Raw genomic sequence first — 15902 nt, forward strand, 5'->3', positions numbered from 1 at the left:
GCGGGTAGGGGGAACATGAGACATACACGGGGCATGAGCGGGGGGTGGGGGAGTACAGCAGACAGACACGGGGCATGAGTGGGGAGTGGGAGGCAACAGGGGAGAGACACGTGGGGGTGGGGGGAGCAGGAGACAGACACGGGACATGAGCGGGGGTGGGGGGAACAACAGAGACAGACACGGGGCATGAGCGGGGCGTGGGGGGCAACAGGAGACAGACACGGGGCATGAGCGGGGGGTGGGGGACAACAGGAGACAGACACAGGTCATGAGCGGGGGGTGGGGGGAACAGGAGACAGACACAGGGCATGAGCGGGGGGTGAGGAGAACAGGAGACAGACACAGGGCATGAGCGGAGGGACACAGGAGACAGACACGGGGCATGAGCGGGGGTGGGGGGCAACAGGAGAGACACGGGGCATGAGCGGGGGGTGGGGGGAACAGGAGACAGACACGGGGCATGAGCAGGGGGTGGGGAACAGGAGACAGACACGGGGCATGAGCGGGGCGTGGGGGGAACAACAGACACAGGGCTTGAGTGGGGGATGGGGAGAGCAGGAGACAGACACAGGGCATGAGCGGTGGGTTGGGGGACAACAAGAGACAGACACGGGGCATGAGCGGGGGGTGGGGGGCAACAGGAGACAGACACAGGGCATGAGCGGGGGGTGGGGGGAACAGGAGACAGACACAGGGCATGAGCGGGGGGTGAGGAGAACAGGAGACAGACACAGGGCATGAGCGGAGGGACACAGGAGACAGACACGGGGCATGAGCGGGGGTGGGGGGCAACAGGAGAGAGGCACGGGGCATGAGCGGGTGGGGGGAACAGGAGACAGACACGGGGCATGAGCGGGGGGGCAACAGGAGAGAGACACGGGGCATGAGCGGGTGGGGGAACAGGAGACGGACACGGGGCATGAGCAGGGGGTGGTGGGTAACAGGAGAGAGGCACGGGGCATGAGCGGGTGGGGGGAACAGGAGACAGACACGGGGCATGACCGGGGGGGCAACAGGAGAGAGACACGGGGCATGAGCGGGTAGGGGGAACATGAGACAGACACGGGGCATGAGCGGGGGGTGGGGGAGTACAGCAGACAGACACGGGGCATGAGTGGGGAGTGGGAGGCAACAGGGGAGAGACACGTGGGGGTGGGGGGAGCAGGAGACAGACACGGGACATGAGCGGGAGTGGGGGGAACAACAGAGACAGACACAGGGCATGAGCGGGGGGTGGGGGGCAACAGGAGACAGACACGGGGCATGAGCGGGGGGTGGGGGGCAACAGGAGACAGACACAAGTCATGAGCGGGGGGTGGGGGGAACAGGAGACAGACACAGGGCATGAGCGGGGGCTGAGGAGAACAGGAGACAGACACAGGGCATGAGCGGAGGGACACAGGAGACAGACACGGGGCATGAGCGGGGGTGGGGGGCAACAGGAGAGACACGGGGCATGAGCGGGGGGTGGGGGGAACAGGAGACAGACACGGGGCATGAGCAGGGGGTGGGGAACAGGAGACAGACACGGGGCATGAGCGGGGCGTGGGGGGAACAACAGACACAGGGCTTGAGTGGGGGGTGGGGAGAGCAGGAGACAGACACAGGGCATGAGCGGGGGGGTGGGGGGCAACAGGAGACAGACACAGGGCATGAGCGGGGGTTTTGAGGAACGGGAGACAGACACGGGGCCTGAGCGGGGGGTGGGGAGATCAGGAGATAGACACGGGGCATGAGAAAGACACGGGGCATGAGCGGGTGGGGGAACAGGAGACAGACATGGGGCATGAGCGGGGGGTGGGGGCAACAGGAGAGACACGGGGCATGAGCAGGGGGTGGGGGGAACAGAAGACAGACACGCGCATGAGCGGGGGGTGGGGAGAACAGGAGACAGACACAGGGCATGAGCGGGGGGTGGGGGCAACAGGAGACAGACACGGGGCATGAGCGGGGGGTGGGGGGAAGAGGAGACAGATACGGGGCATGAGCGGGGGGTGGGGGGCAACAAGAAAGGGACACGGGGCATGAGCAGGTGGGGGGAACAGGAGACAGATACAGGGCATGAGCGTGTGGGGGAACAGGAGACAGACACGGAGCATTAGCGGGGGGTGGGGGCAACAGGAGAGACACAGGGCATGAGCGGGGGGTGAGGGGTACAGGAAACAGACACGGGGCATGAGCGGGGGGTGGGGGAACAACAGACACGGGGCATGAGTGGGGGGTGGGGGGCAACAGGAGACAGACACGGGGCATGAGCGCGGGGTGGGAGGAACAGGAGACAGACACAGGGTATGAGCGGGGGTGGGGAGAACAGGAGACAGACATGGGGCATGAGCGGGGGGGTGGGGGGCAACAAGAGAGAGACACGGGGCATGAGCGGGTGGGGGAACAGGAGACAGACATGGGGCATGAGCGGGTGGGGGGAACAGGAGACAGACACGGGGCATGAGCGGGTGGGGGGAACAGGAGACAGACACAGGGCATGAGCTGGTGGGGGGAACAGGAGACAGACACGGGGCATGAGCAGGGGGTGGGGGCAAAAGGAGAGAGACACAGAGCTTGAACTAGTGGGGGGAACAGTAGACAGACACGGGGCATGAGCAGGGGGGCAACAGGAGAGAGACACGGGGCATGAGCGGGTGGGGGGAACAGAAGACAGACATGGGGCATGAACGGGTGGGGGGAACAGGAGACGGACACAGGGCATGAGCGGGTGGGGGGAACAGGAGACGGACACGGGGCATGAGCAGGGGGTGGTGGGTAACAGGAGAGAGGCACAGGGCATGAGCGGGTGCAGGGAACAGGAGACAGACACGGGGCATGAGCCGGGGGGCAACAGGAGAGAGACACGGGGCATGAGCGGGTAGGGGGAACATGAGACAGACACGGGGCATGAGCGGGGAGTTGGGGAGTACAGGAGACAGACACGGGGCATGAGTGGGGAGTGGGGGGCAACAGGAGAAAGACACGTGGGGGTGGGGGGAACAGGAGACAGACACGGGACATGAGCGGGGGTAGGGAGAACAACAGAGACAGACATGGGGCATGAGCGGGGGGTGGGGGGCAACAGGAGAGAGGCACGGGGCATGAGCGGGTGGGGGGAACAGGAGACAGACATGGGGCATGAGCGGGGGGGGCAACAGGAGAGAGACACGGGGCATGAGCGGGTAGGGGGAACATGAGACAGACACGGGGCATGAGCGGGGGTGGGGGAGTACAGGAGACAGACACGGGGCATGAGTGGGGAGTGGGGGGCAACAGGGGAGAGACACGTGGGGGGAGCAGGAGACAGACACGGGACATGAGCGGGGGTGGGGGGAACAACAGAGACAGACACGGGGCATGCGCGGGGGGTGGGGGGCAACAGGAGACAGACACGGGGCATGAGCGGGGTTGGGGGACAACAAGAGACAGACACAGGGCATGAGCGGGGGTGGGGGGAACAGGAGACAGACACAGGGCATGAGCGGAGGGACACAGGAGACAGACACGGGGCATGAGCGGGGGTGGGGGGCAACAGGAGAGACACGGGGCATGAGCAGGGGGTGGGGGGAACAGGAGACAGACACGGGGCATGAGCAGGGGTAGGGAACAGGAGACAGACACGGGGCATGAGCGGGGCGTGGGGGGAACAACAGACACAGGGCTTGAGTGGGGGTGGGGAGAGCAGGAGACAGACACAGGGCATGAGCGGGGGGGTGGGGGGCAACAGGAGACAGACACAGGGCATGAGTGGGGGTTTTGAGGAACAGGAGACAGACACGGGGCATGAGCGGGGGATGGGGAGATCAGGAGACAGACACGGGGCATGAGAAAGACACGGGGCATGAGCGGGTGGGGGAACAGGAGACAGACATGGGGCATGAGCGGGGGGTGGGGGGCAACAGGAGAGACACGGGGCATGAGCGGGGGGTGGGGGGAACAGGAGACAGACACGCGCATGAGCGGGGGGTGGGGAGAACAGGAGACAGACACGGGGCATGAGCGGGGGGTGGGGGCAACAGGAGACAGACACGGGGCATGAGCGGGGGGTGGGGGGAAGGGGAGACAGATACGGGGCATGAGCAGGGGGTGGGGGGCAACAAGAAAGGGACACAGGGCATGAGCAGGTGGGGGGAACAGGAGACAGATACAGGGCATGAGCGTGTGGGGGAACAGGAGACAGACACGGAGCATTAGCGGGGGGTGGGGGGCAACAGGAGAGACACGGGGCATGAGCGTGTGGGGGGAACAGGAGATAGACACGGGGCATGAGCGGGGGGGTGGGGGGCAACAGGAGAGACAGGGCATGAGCGGGGGGTACAGGAGACAGACACGGGGCATGAGCGGGGGGTGGGGGAACAACAGACACGGGGCATGAGTGGGGGGTGGGGAGAACAAGAGACAGAAACGGGGCATGAGCGGGGGAGTGGGGGGCAACAGGAGACAGACACGGGGCATGAGCGGGGGGTGGGAGGAACAGGAGACAGACACAGGGTATGAGCGGGGGTGGGGAGAACAGGAGACAGACATGGGGCATGAGCGGGGGGGTGGGGGGCAACAAGAGACAGACACGGGGCATGAGCGGGTGGGGGGAACAGGAGACAGACACGGGGCATGAGCGGGTGGGGGGAACAGGAGACAGACACGGGGCATGAGCGGGTGGTTGGAACAGGAGACAGACACAGGGCATGAGCTGGTGGGGGGAACAGGAGACAGACACGGGGCAAGAGCAGGGGTGGGGGCAAAAGGAGAGAGACACGGAGCTTGAACTAGTGGGGGGAACAGTAGACAGACACGGGGCATGAGCAGGGGGGCAACAGGAGAGAGACACGGGGCATGAGCGGGTGGGGGGAACAGAAGACAGACATGGGGCATGAACGGGTGGGGGGAACAGGAGACAGACACAGGGCATGAGCGGGTGGGGGGAACAGGAGACGGACACGGGGCATGATCAGGGGGTGGTGGGCAACAGGAGAGAGGCACAGGGCATGAGCGGGTGCAGGGAACAGGAGACAGACACGGGGCATGAGCGGGGGGGCAACAGGAGAGAGACACGGGGCATGAGCGGGTAGGGGGAACATGAGACAGACACGGGGCATGAGCGGGGGGTGGGGGAGTACAGGAGACAGACACGGGGCATGAGCGGGGGTGGGGGGCAACAGGAGACAGACACGGGGCATGAGCGGGGTTGGGGGACAACAAGAGACAGACACGGGGCATGAGCGGGGGGTGGGGGGCAACAGGAGACAGACACAGGGCATGAGCGGGGGGTGGGGGGAACAGGAGACAGACACAGGGCATGAGCGGGGGGTGAGGAGAACAGGAGACAGACACGGGGCATGAGCGGGGGTGGGGGGCAACAGGAGAGAGGCACGGGGCATGAGCGGGTGGGGGGAACAGGAGACAGACACTGGGCATGAGCGGGGGGCAACAGGAGAGAGACACGGGGCATGAGCGGGTGGGGGGAACAGGAGACGGACACGGGGCATGAGCAGGGGGTGGTGGGCAACAGAAGAGAGGCACGGGGCATGAGCGGGTGGGGGGAACAGGAGACAGACACGGGGCATGAGAGGGGGGCAACAGGAGAGAGACACGGGGCATGAGCGGGTAGGGGGAACATGAGACAGACACGGGGCATGAGCGGGGAGTGGGGGAGTACAGGAGACAGACACGGGGCATGAGTGGGGAGTGGGGGGCAACAGGAGAGAGACACGTGGGGGTGGGGGGAGCAGGAGACAGACACGGGACATGAGCGGGGTGGGGGGAACAACAGAGACAGACACGGGGCATGAGCGGGGGGTGGGGGGCAACAGGAGACAGACACGGGGCATGAGCGGGGTTGGGGGACAACAAGAGACAGACACAGGACATGAGCGGGGGGTGGGGGGAACAGGAGACAGACACAGGGCATGAGCGGGGGGTGAGGAGAACAGCAGACAGACACAGGGCATGAGCGGAGGGACACAGGAGACAGACACGGGGCATGAGCGGGGGTGGGGGGCAACAGGAGAGACACAGGGCATGAGCGGGGGGTGGGGGGAACAGGAGACAGACACGGGGCATGAGCAGGGGGTGGGGGAACAGGAGACAGACACGGGGCATGAGCGGGGCGTGGGGGGAACAACAGACACAGGGCATGAGCGGGGGGTGGGGAGAGCAGGAGACAGACACAGGGCATAAGCGGGAGGGTGGGGGGCAACAGGAGACAGACACGGGGCATTAGCGGGGGTTTTGAGGAACAGGAGACAGACACGGGGCATGAGCGGGGGGTGGGGAGATCAGGAGACAGACACGGGGCATGAGAAAGACACAGGGCATGAGCGGAGGGTGGGGGGAAACAGGAGACAGACACGGGGCATGAGCGGGTTGGGGGAACAGGAGACAGACATGGGGCATGAGCGGGGGGTGGGGGGCAACAGGAGAGACACGGGGCATGAGCAGGGGGTGGGGGGAAACAGGAGACAGACACAGGGCATGAGCGGGGGGTGGGGGGAAGCAGGAGACAGACACGGGGCATGAGCGGGTTGGGGGAACAGGAGACAGACATGGGGCATGAGCGGGGGGTGGGGGGCAACAGGAGAGACACGGGGCATGAGCGGGGGGTGGGGGGAACAGGAGACAGACACGGCGCATGAGCGGGGGGTGAGGAGAACAGGAGACAGACACAGGGCATGAGCGGAGGGACACAGGAGACAGACACGGGGCATGAGCGGGGGTGGGGGGCAACAGGAGAGAGGCACGGGGCATGAGCGGGTGGGGGGAACAGGAGACAGACACGGGGCATGAGCGGGGGGCAACAGGAGAGAGACACGGGGCATGAGCGGGTGGGGGGAACAGGAGACGGACACGGGGCATGAGCAGGGGGTGGTGGGCAACAGAAGAGAGGCACGGGGCATGAGCGGGTGGGGGGAACAGGAGACAGACACGGGGCATGAGAGGGGGGCAACAGGAGAGAGACACGGGGCATGAGCGGGTAGGGGGAACATGAGACAGACACGGGGCATGAGCGGGGAGTGGTGGAGTACAGGAGACAGACACGGGGCATGAGTGGGGAGTGGGGGGCAACAGGAGAGAGACACGTGGGTGTGGGGGGAGCAGGAGACAGACACGGGACATGAGCGGGGTGGGGGGAACAACAGAGACAGACACGGGGCATGAGCGGGGGGTGGGGGGCAACAGGAGACAGACACGGGGCATGAGCGGGGTTGGGGGACAACAAGAGACAGACACAGGACATGAGCGGGGGGTGGGGGGAACAGGAGACAGACACAGGGCATGAGCGGGGGGTGAGGAGAACAGCAGACAGACACAGGGTATGAGCGGAGGGACACAGGAGAAAGACACGGGGCATGAGCGGGGGTGGGGGGCAACAGGAGAGACACAGGGCATGAGCGGGGGGTGGGGGGAACAGGAGACAGACACGGGGCATGAGCAGGGGGTGGGGGAACAGGAGACAGACACGGGGCATGAGCGGGGCGTGGGGGGAACAACAGGCACAGGGCATGAGCGGGGGGTGGGGAGAGCAGGAGACAGACACAGGGCATAAGCGGGAGGGTGGGGGGCAACAGGAGACAGACACGGGGCATGAGCGGGGGTTTTGAGGAACAGGAGACAGACACGGGGCATGAGCGGGGGGTGGGGAGATCAGGAGACAGACACGGGGCATGAGAAAGACACAGGGCATGAGCGGAGGGTGGGGGGAAACAGGAGACAGACACGGGGCATGAGCGGGTTGGGGGAACAGGAGACAGACATGGGGCATGAGCGGGGGGTGGGGGGCAACAGGAGAGACACGGGGCATGAGCAGGGGGTGGGGGGAAACAGGAGACAGACACAGGGCATGAGCGGGGGGTGGGGGGAAGCAGGAGACAGACACGGGGCATGAGCGGGTTGGGGGAACAGGAGACAGACATGGGGCATGAGCGGGGGGTGGGGGGCAACAGGAGAGACACGGGGCATGAGCGGGGGGTGGGGGGAACAGGAGACAGACACGGCGCATGAGCGGGGGGTGGGGAGAACAGGAGACAGACACGGGGCATGAGCGGGGGTGGGGGCAACAGGAGACAGACACGGGGCATGAGCAGGGGGTGGGGGGAAGAGGAGACAGATACGGGGCATGAGTGGGGGGTGGGGGGCAACAAGAGAGGGACACGGGGCATGAGCAGGTGGGGGGAACAGGAGACAGGCACGGGGATGAGCGTGTGGGGGAACAGGAGACAGACACGGAGCATGAGCGGGGGGGTGGGGGGCAACAGGAGAGACACAGGGCATGAGCGGGGGTGGGGGGAACAGGAGACAGACACGGGGCATGAGCGTGTGGGGGGAACAGGAGACAGACACGGGGCATGAGCGGGGAGGTGGGGGGCAACAGGAGAGACACAGGGCATGAGCGGGGGGTGGGGGGTACAGGAGACAGACACGGGGCATGAGCGGGGGGTGGGGGAACAACAGACACGGGGCACGAGTGGGGGGTGGGGAGAACAAGAGACAGAAACGGGGCATGAGCGGGGGTGTGGGGGGCAAAAGGAGAGAGACACGGAGCTTGAGCTAGTGGGGGGAACAGTAGACAGACACGGGGCATGAGCAGGGGGGCAACAGGAGAGAGACACGGGGCATGAGCGGGTGGGGGGAACAGGAGACAGACACGGGGCATGGGCGGGTGGGGGTAACAGGAGACGGACATGGGGCATGAGCAGGTGGTGGTGGGCAACAGGAGAGAGACACGGGGCATGAGCGGGTAGGGGGAACATGAGACAGACACGGGGCATGAGCGGGGGGTGGGGGAGTACAGCAGACAGACACGGGGCATGAGTGGGGAGTGGGAGGCAACAGGGGAGAGACACGTGGGGGTGGGGGGAGCAGGAGACAGACACGGGACATGAGCGGGGGTGGGGGGAACAACAGAGACAGACACAGGGCATGAGCGGGGGGTGGGGGGCAACAGGAGACAGACACGGGGCATGAGCGGGGGGTGGGGGGCAACAGGAGACAGACACAGGTCATGAGCGGGGGGTGGGGGGAACAGGAGACAGACACAGGGCATTAGCGGGGGGTGAGGAGAACAGGAGACAGACACAGGGCATGAGCGGAGGGACACAGGAGACAGACACGGGGCATGAGCGGGGGTGGGGGGCAACAGGAGAGACACGGGGCATGAGCGGGGGGTGGGGGGAACAGGAGACAGACACGGGGCATGAGCAGGGGGTGGGGAACAGGAGACAGACACGGGGCATGAGCGGGGCGTGGGGGGAACAACAGACACAGGGCTTGAGTGGTGGGTGGGGAGAGCAGGAGACAGACACAGGGCATGAGCGGGGGGGTGGGGGGCAACAGGAGACAGACACAGGGCATGAGCGGGGGTTTTGAGGAACAGGAGACAGACACGGGGCATGAGCGGGGGGTGGGGAGATCAGGAGACAGACACGGGGCATGAGAAAGACACGGGGCATGAGCGGGTGGGGGAACAGGAGACAGACATGGGGCATGAGCGGGGGGTGGGGGCAACAGGAGAGACACGGGGCATGAGCAGGGGGTGGGGGGAACAGAAGACAGACACGCGCATGAGCGGGGGGTGGGGAGAACAGGAGACAGACACAGGGAATGAGCGGGGGGTGGGGGCAACAGGAGACAGACACGGGGCATGAGCGGGGGGTGGGGGGAAGAGGAGACAGATACGGGGCATGAGCGGGGGGTGGGGGGCAACAAGAAAGGGACACGGGGCATGAGCAGGTGGGGGGAACAGGAGACAGATACAGGGCATGAGCGTGTGGGGGAACAGGAGACAGACACGGAGCATTAGCGGGGGTGGGGGCAACAGGAGAGACACAGGGCATGAGCGGGGGGTGAGGGGTACAGGAGACAGACACAGGGTATGAGCGGGGGTGGGGAGAACAGGAGACAGACATGGGGCATGAGCGGGGGGGTGGGGGGCAACAAGAGAGAGACACGGGGCATGAGCGGGTGGGGGAACAGGAGACAGACACGGGGCATGAGCGGGTGGGGGGAACAGGAGACAGACACAGGGCATGAGCTGGTGGGGGGAACAGAAGACAGACACGGGGCTTGAGCAGGTGGTGGGGGCAAAAGGAGAGAGACACAGAGCTTGAACTAGTGGGGGGAACAGTAGACAGACACGGGGCATGAGCAGGGGGGCAACAGGGGGGCAACAGGAGAGAGACACGGGGCATGAGCGGGTGGGGGGAACAGAAGACAGACATGGGGCATGAACGGGTGGGGGGAACAGGAGACGGACACAGGGCATGAGCGGGTGGGGGGAACAGGAGACGGACACGGGGCATGAGCAGGGGGTGGTGGGTAACAGGAGAGAGGCACAGGGCATGAGCGGGTGCAGGGAACAGGAGACAGACACGGGGCATGAGCCGGGGGGCAACAGGAGAGAGACACGGGGCATGAGCGGGTAGGGGGAACATGAGACAGACACGGGGCATGAGCGGGGGTGGGGGAGTACAGGAGACAGACACGGGGCATGAGTGGGGAGTGGGGGGCAACAGGAGAAAGACACGTGGGGGTGGGGGGAACAGGAGACAGACACGGGACATGAGCGGGGGTAGGGAGAACAACAGAGACAGACATGGGGCATGAGCGGGGGGTGGGGGGCAACAGGAGAGAGGCACGGGGCATGAGCGGGTGGGGGGAACAGGAGACAGACACGGGGCATGAGCGGGGGGGCAACAGGAGAGAGACACGGGGCATGAGCGGGTAGGGGGAACATGAGACAGACACGGGGCATGAGCGGGGGTGGGGGAGTACAGGAGACAGACACGGGGCATGAGTGGGGAGTGGGGGGCAACAGGGGAGAGACACGTGGGGGGAGCAGGAGACAGACACGGGACATGAGCGGGGGTGGGGGGAACAACAGAGACAGACACGGGGCATGCGCGGGGGTGGGGGGCAACAGGAGACAGACACGGGGCATGAGCGGGGTTGGGGGACAACAAGAGACAGACACAGGGCATGAGCGGGGGTGGGGGGAACAGGAGACAGACACAGGGCATGAGCGGAGGGACACAGGAGACAGACACGGGGCATGAGCGGGGGTGGGGGGCAACAGGAGAGACACGGGGCATGAGCAGGGGGTGGGGGGAACAGGAGACAGACACGGGGCATGAGCAGGGGTAGGGAACAGGAGACAGACACGGGGCATGAGCGGGGCGTGGGGGGAACAACAGACACAGGGCTTGAGTGGGGGGTGGGGAGAGCAGGAGACAGACACAGGGCATGAGCGGGGGGGTGGGGGGCAACAGGAGACAGACACAGGGCATGAGTGGGGGTTTTGAGGAACAGGAGACAGACACGGGGCATGAGCGGGGGATGGGGAGATCAGGAGACAGACACGGGGCATGAGAAAGACACGGGGCATGAGCGGGTGGGGGAACAGGAGACAGACATGGGGCATAAGCGGGGGGTGGGGGGCAACAGGAGAGACACGGGGCATGAGCGGGGGGTGGGGGGAACAGGAGACAGACACGCGCATGAGCGGGGGGTGGGGAGAACAGGAGACAGACACAGGGCATGAGCGGGGGGTGGGGGCAACAGGAGACAGACACGGGGCATGAGCAGGGGGTGGGGGGAAGAGGAGACAGATACGGGGCATGAGCGGGGGGTGGGGGGCAACAAGAAAGGGACACAGGGCATGAGCAGGTGGGGGGAACAGGAGACAGATACAGGGCATGAGCGTGTGGGGGAACAGGAGACAGACACGGAGCATTAGCAGGGGGTGGGGGGCAACAGGAGAGACACGGGGCATGAGCGTGTGGGGGGAACAGGAGATAGACACGGGGCATGAGCGGGGGGGTGGGGGGCAACAGGAGAGACAGGGCATGAGCGGGGGGTGGGGGGTACAGGAGACAGACACGGGGCATGAGCGGGGGGTGGGGGAACAACAGACACGGGGCATGAGTGGGGGGTGGGGAGAACAAGAGACAGAAACGGGGCATGAGCGGGGGAGTGGGGGGCAACAGGAGACAGACACGGGGCATGAGCGGGGGGTGGGAGGAACAGGAGACAGACACAGGGTATGAGCGGGGGTGGGGAGAACAGGAGACAGACATGGGGCATGAGCGGGGGGGTGGGGGGCAACAAGAGACAGACATGGGGCATGAGCGGGTGGGGGGAACAGGAGACAGACACGGGGCATGAGCGGGTGGGGGGAACAGGAGACAGACACGGGGCATGAGCGGGTGGTTGGAACAGGAGACAGACACAGGGCATGAGCTGGTGGGGGGAACAGGAGACAGACACGGGGCATGAGCAGGGGGTGGGGGCAAAAGGAGAGAGACACGGAGCTTGAACTAGTGGGGGGAACAGTAGACAGACACGGGGCATGAGCAGGGGGGCAACAGGAGAGAGACACGGGGCATGAGCGGGTGGGGGGAACAGAAGACAGACATGGGGCATGAACGGGTGGGGGGAACAGGAGACAGACACAGGGCATGAGCGGGTGGGGGGAACAGGAGACGGACACGGGGCATGAGCAGGGGGTGGTGGGCAACAGGAGAGAGGCACAGGGCATGAGCGGGTGCAGGGAACAGGAGACAGACACGGGGCATGAGCGGGGGGGCAACAGGAGAGAGACACGGGGCATGAGCGGGTAGGGGGAACATGAGACAGACACGGGGCATGAGCGGGGGGTGGGGGAGTACAGGAGACAGACACGGGGCATGAGCGGGGGTGGGGGGCAACAGGAGACAGACACGGGGCATGAGCGGGGTTGGGGGACAACAAGAGACAGACACGGGGCATGAGCGGGGGGTGGGGGGCAACAGGAGACAGACACAGGGCATGAGCGGGGGGTGGGGGGAACAGGAGACAGACACAGGGCATGAGCGGGGGGTGAGGAGAACAGGAGACAGACACGGGGCATGAGCGGGGGTGGGGGGCAACAGGAGAGAGGCACGGGGCATGAGCGGGTGGGGGGAACAGGAGACAGACACTGGGCATGAGCGGGGGGCAACAGGAGAGAGACACGGGGCATGAGCGGGTGGGGGGAACAGGAGACGGACACGGGGCATGAGCAGGGGGTGGTGGGCAACAGAAGAGAGGCACGGGGCATGAGCGGGTGGGGGGAACAGGAGACAGACACGGGGCATGAGAGGGGGGCAACAGGAGAGAGACACGGGGCATGAGCGGGTAGGGGGAACATGAGACAGACACGGGGCATGAGCGGGGAGTGGGGGAGTACAGGAGACAGACACGGGGCATGAGTGGGGAGTGGTTGGCAACAGGAGAGAGACACGTGGGGGTGGGGGGAGCAGGAGACAGACACGGGACATGAGCGGGGTGGGGGGAACAACAGAGACAGACACGGGGCATGAGTGGGGGGTGGGGGGCAACAGGAGACAGACACGGGGCATGAGCGGGGTTGGGGGACAACAAGAGACAGACACAGGACATGAGCAGGGGGTGGGGGGAACAGGAGACAGACACAGGGCATGAGCGGGGGGTGAGGAGAACAGCAGACAGACACAGGGCATGAGCGGAGGGACACAGGAGACAGACACGGGGCATGAGCGGGGGTGGGGGGCAACAGGAGAGACACAGGGCATGAGCGGGGGGTGGGGGGAACAGGAGACAGACACGGGGCATGAGCAGGGGGTGGGGGAACAGGAGACAGACACGGGGCATGAGCGGGGCGTGGGGGGAACAACAGACACAGGGCATGAGCGGGGGGTGGGGAGAGCAGGAGACAGACACAGGGCATAAGCGGGAGGGTGGGGGGCAACAGGAGACAGACACGGGGCATTAGCGGGGGTTTTGAGGAACAGGAGACAGACACGGGGCATGAGCGGGGGGTGGGGAGATCAGGAGACAGACACGGGGCATGAGAAAGACACAGGGCATGAGCGGAGGGTGGGGGGAAACAGGAGACAGACACGGGGCATGAGCGGGTTGGGGGAACAGGAGACAGACACAGGGCATGAGCGGGGGGTGGGGGGAAGCAGGAGACAGACACGGGGCATGAGCGGGTTGGGGGAACAGGAGACAGACATGGGGCATGAGCGGGGGGTGGGGGGCAACAGGAGAGACACGGGGCATGAGCGGGGGGTGGGGGGAACAGGAGACAGACACGGCGCATGAGCGGGGGGTGAGGAGAACAGGAGACAGACACAGGGCATGAGCGGAGGGACACAGGAGACAGACACGGGGCATGAGCGGGGGTGGGGGGCAACAGGAGAGAGGCACGGGGCATGAGCGGGTGGGGGGAACAGGAGACAGACACGGGGCATGAGCGGGGGGCAACAGGAGAGAGACACGGGGCATGAGCGGGTGGGGGGAACAGGAGACGGACACAGGGCATGAGCAGGGGGTGGTGGGCAACAGAAGAGAGGCACGGGCAATAGCGGGTGGGGGGAACAGGAGACAGACAAGGGGCATGAGAGGGGGGCAACAGGAGAGAGACACGGGGCATGAGCGGGTAGGGGGAACATGAGACAGACACGGGGCATGAGCGGGGAGTGGGGGAGTACAGGAGACAGACACGGGGCATGAGTGGGGAGTGGGGGGCAACAGGAGAGAGACACGTGGGTGTGGGGGGAGCAGGAGACAGACACGGGACATGAGCGGGGTGGGGGGAACAACAGAGACAGACACGGGGCATGAGCGGGGGGTGGGGGGCAACAGGAGACAGACACGGGGCATGAGCGGGGTTGGGGGACAACAAAAGACAGACACAGGACATGAGCGGGGGGTGGGGGGAACAGGAGACAGACACAGGGCATGAGCGGGGGGTGAGGAGAACAGCAGACAGACACAGGGCATGAGCGGAGGGACACAGGAGACAGACACGGGGCATGAGCGGGGGTGGGGGGCAACAGGAGAGACACAGGGCATGAGCGGGGGGTGGGGGGAACAGGAGACAGACACGGGGCATGAGCAGGGGGTGGGGGAACAGGAGACAGACACGGGGCATGAGCGGGGCGTGGGGGGAACAACAGACACAGGGCATGAGCGGGGGGTGGGGAGAGCAGGAGACAGACACAGGGCATAAGCGGGAGGGTGGGGGGCAACAGGAGACAGACACGGGGCATGAGCGGGGGTTTTGAGGAACAGGAGACAGACACGGGGCATGAGCGGGGGGTGGGTAGATCAGGAGACAGACACGGGGCATGAGAAAGACACAGGGCATGAGCGGAGGGTGGGGGGAAACAGGAGACAGACACGGGGCATGAGCGGGTTGGGGGAACAGGAGACAGACATGGGGCATGAGCGGGGGGTGGGGGGCAACAGGAGAGACACGGGGCATGAGCAGGGGGTGGGGGGAAACAGGAGACAGACACAGGGCATGAGCGGGGGGTGGGGGGAAGCAGGAGACAGACACGGGGCATGAGCGGGTTGGGGGAACAGGAGACAGACATGGGGCATGAGCGGGGGGTGGGGGGCAACAGGAGAGACACGGGGCATGAGCGGGGGGTGGGGGGAACAGGAGACAGACACGGCGCATGAGCGGGGGGTGGGGAGAACAGGAGACAGACACGGGGCATGAGCGGGGGTGGGGGCAACAGGAGACAGACACGGGGCATGAGCGGGGGTGGGGGGCAACAGGAGAGAGGCACGGGGCATGAGCGGGTGGGGGGAACAGGAGACAGACACTGGGCATGAGCGGGGGGCAACAGGAGAGAGACACGGGGCATGAGCGGGTGGGGGGAACAGGAGACGGACACGGGGCATGAGCAGGGGGTGGTGGGCAACAGAAGAGAGGCACGGGGCATGAGCGGGTGGGGGGAACAGGAGACAGACACGGGGCATGAGAGGGGGGCAACAGGAGAGAGACACGGGGCATGAGCGGGTAGGGGGAACATGAGACAGACACGGGGCATGAGCGGGGAGTGGGGGAGTACAGGAGACAGACACGGGGCATGAGTGGGGAGTGGTTGGCAACAGGAGAGAGACACGTGGGGGTG

Source organism: Ambystoma mexicanum, chromosome 14 (genome assembly GCF_040938575.1).
Source record: "Ambystoma mexicanum isolate Mex_15411 chromosome 14, UKY_AmexF1_1, whole genome shotgun sequence".
Taxonomy (NCBI): domain Eukaryota; kingdom Metazoa; phylum Chordata; class Amphibia; order Caudata; family Ambystomatidae; genus Ambystoma; species Ambystoma mexicanum.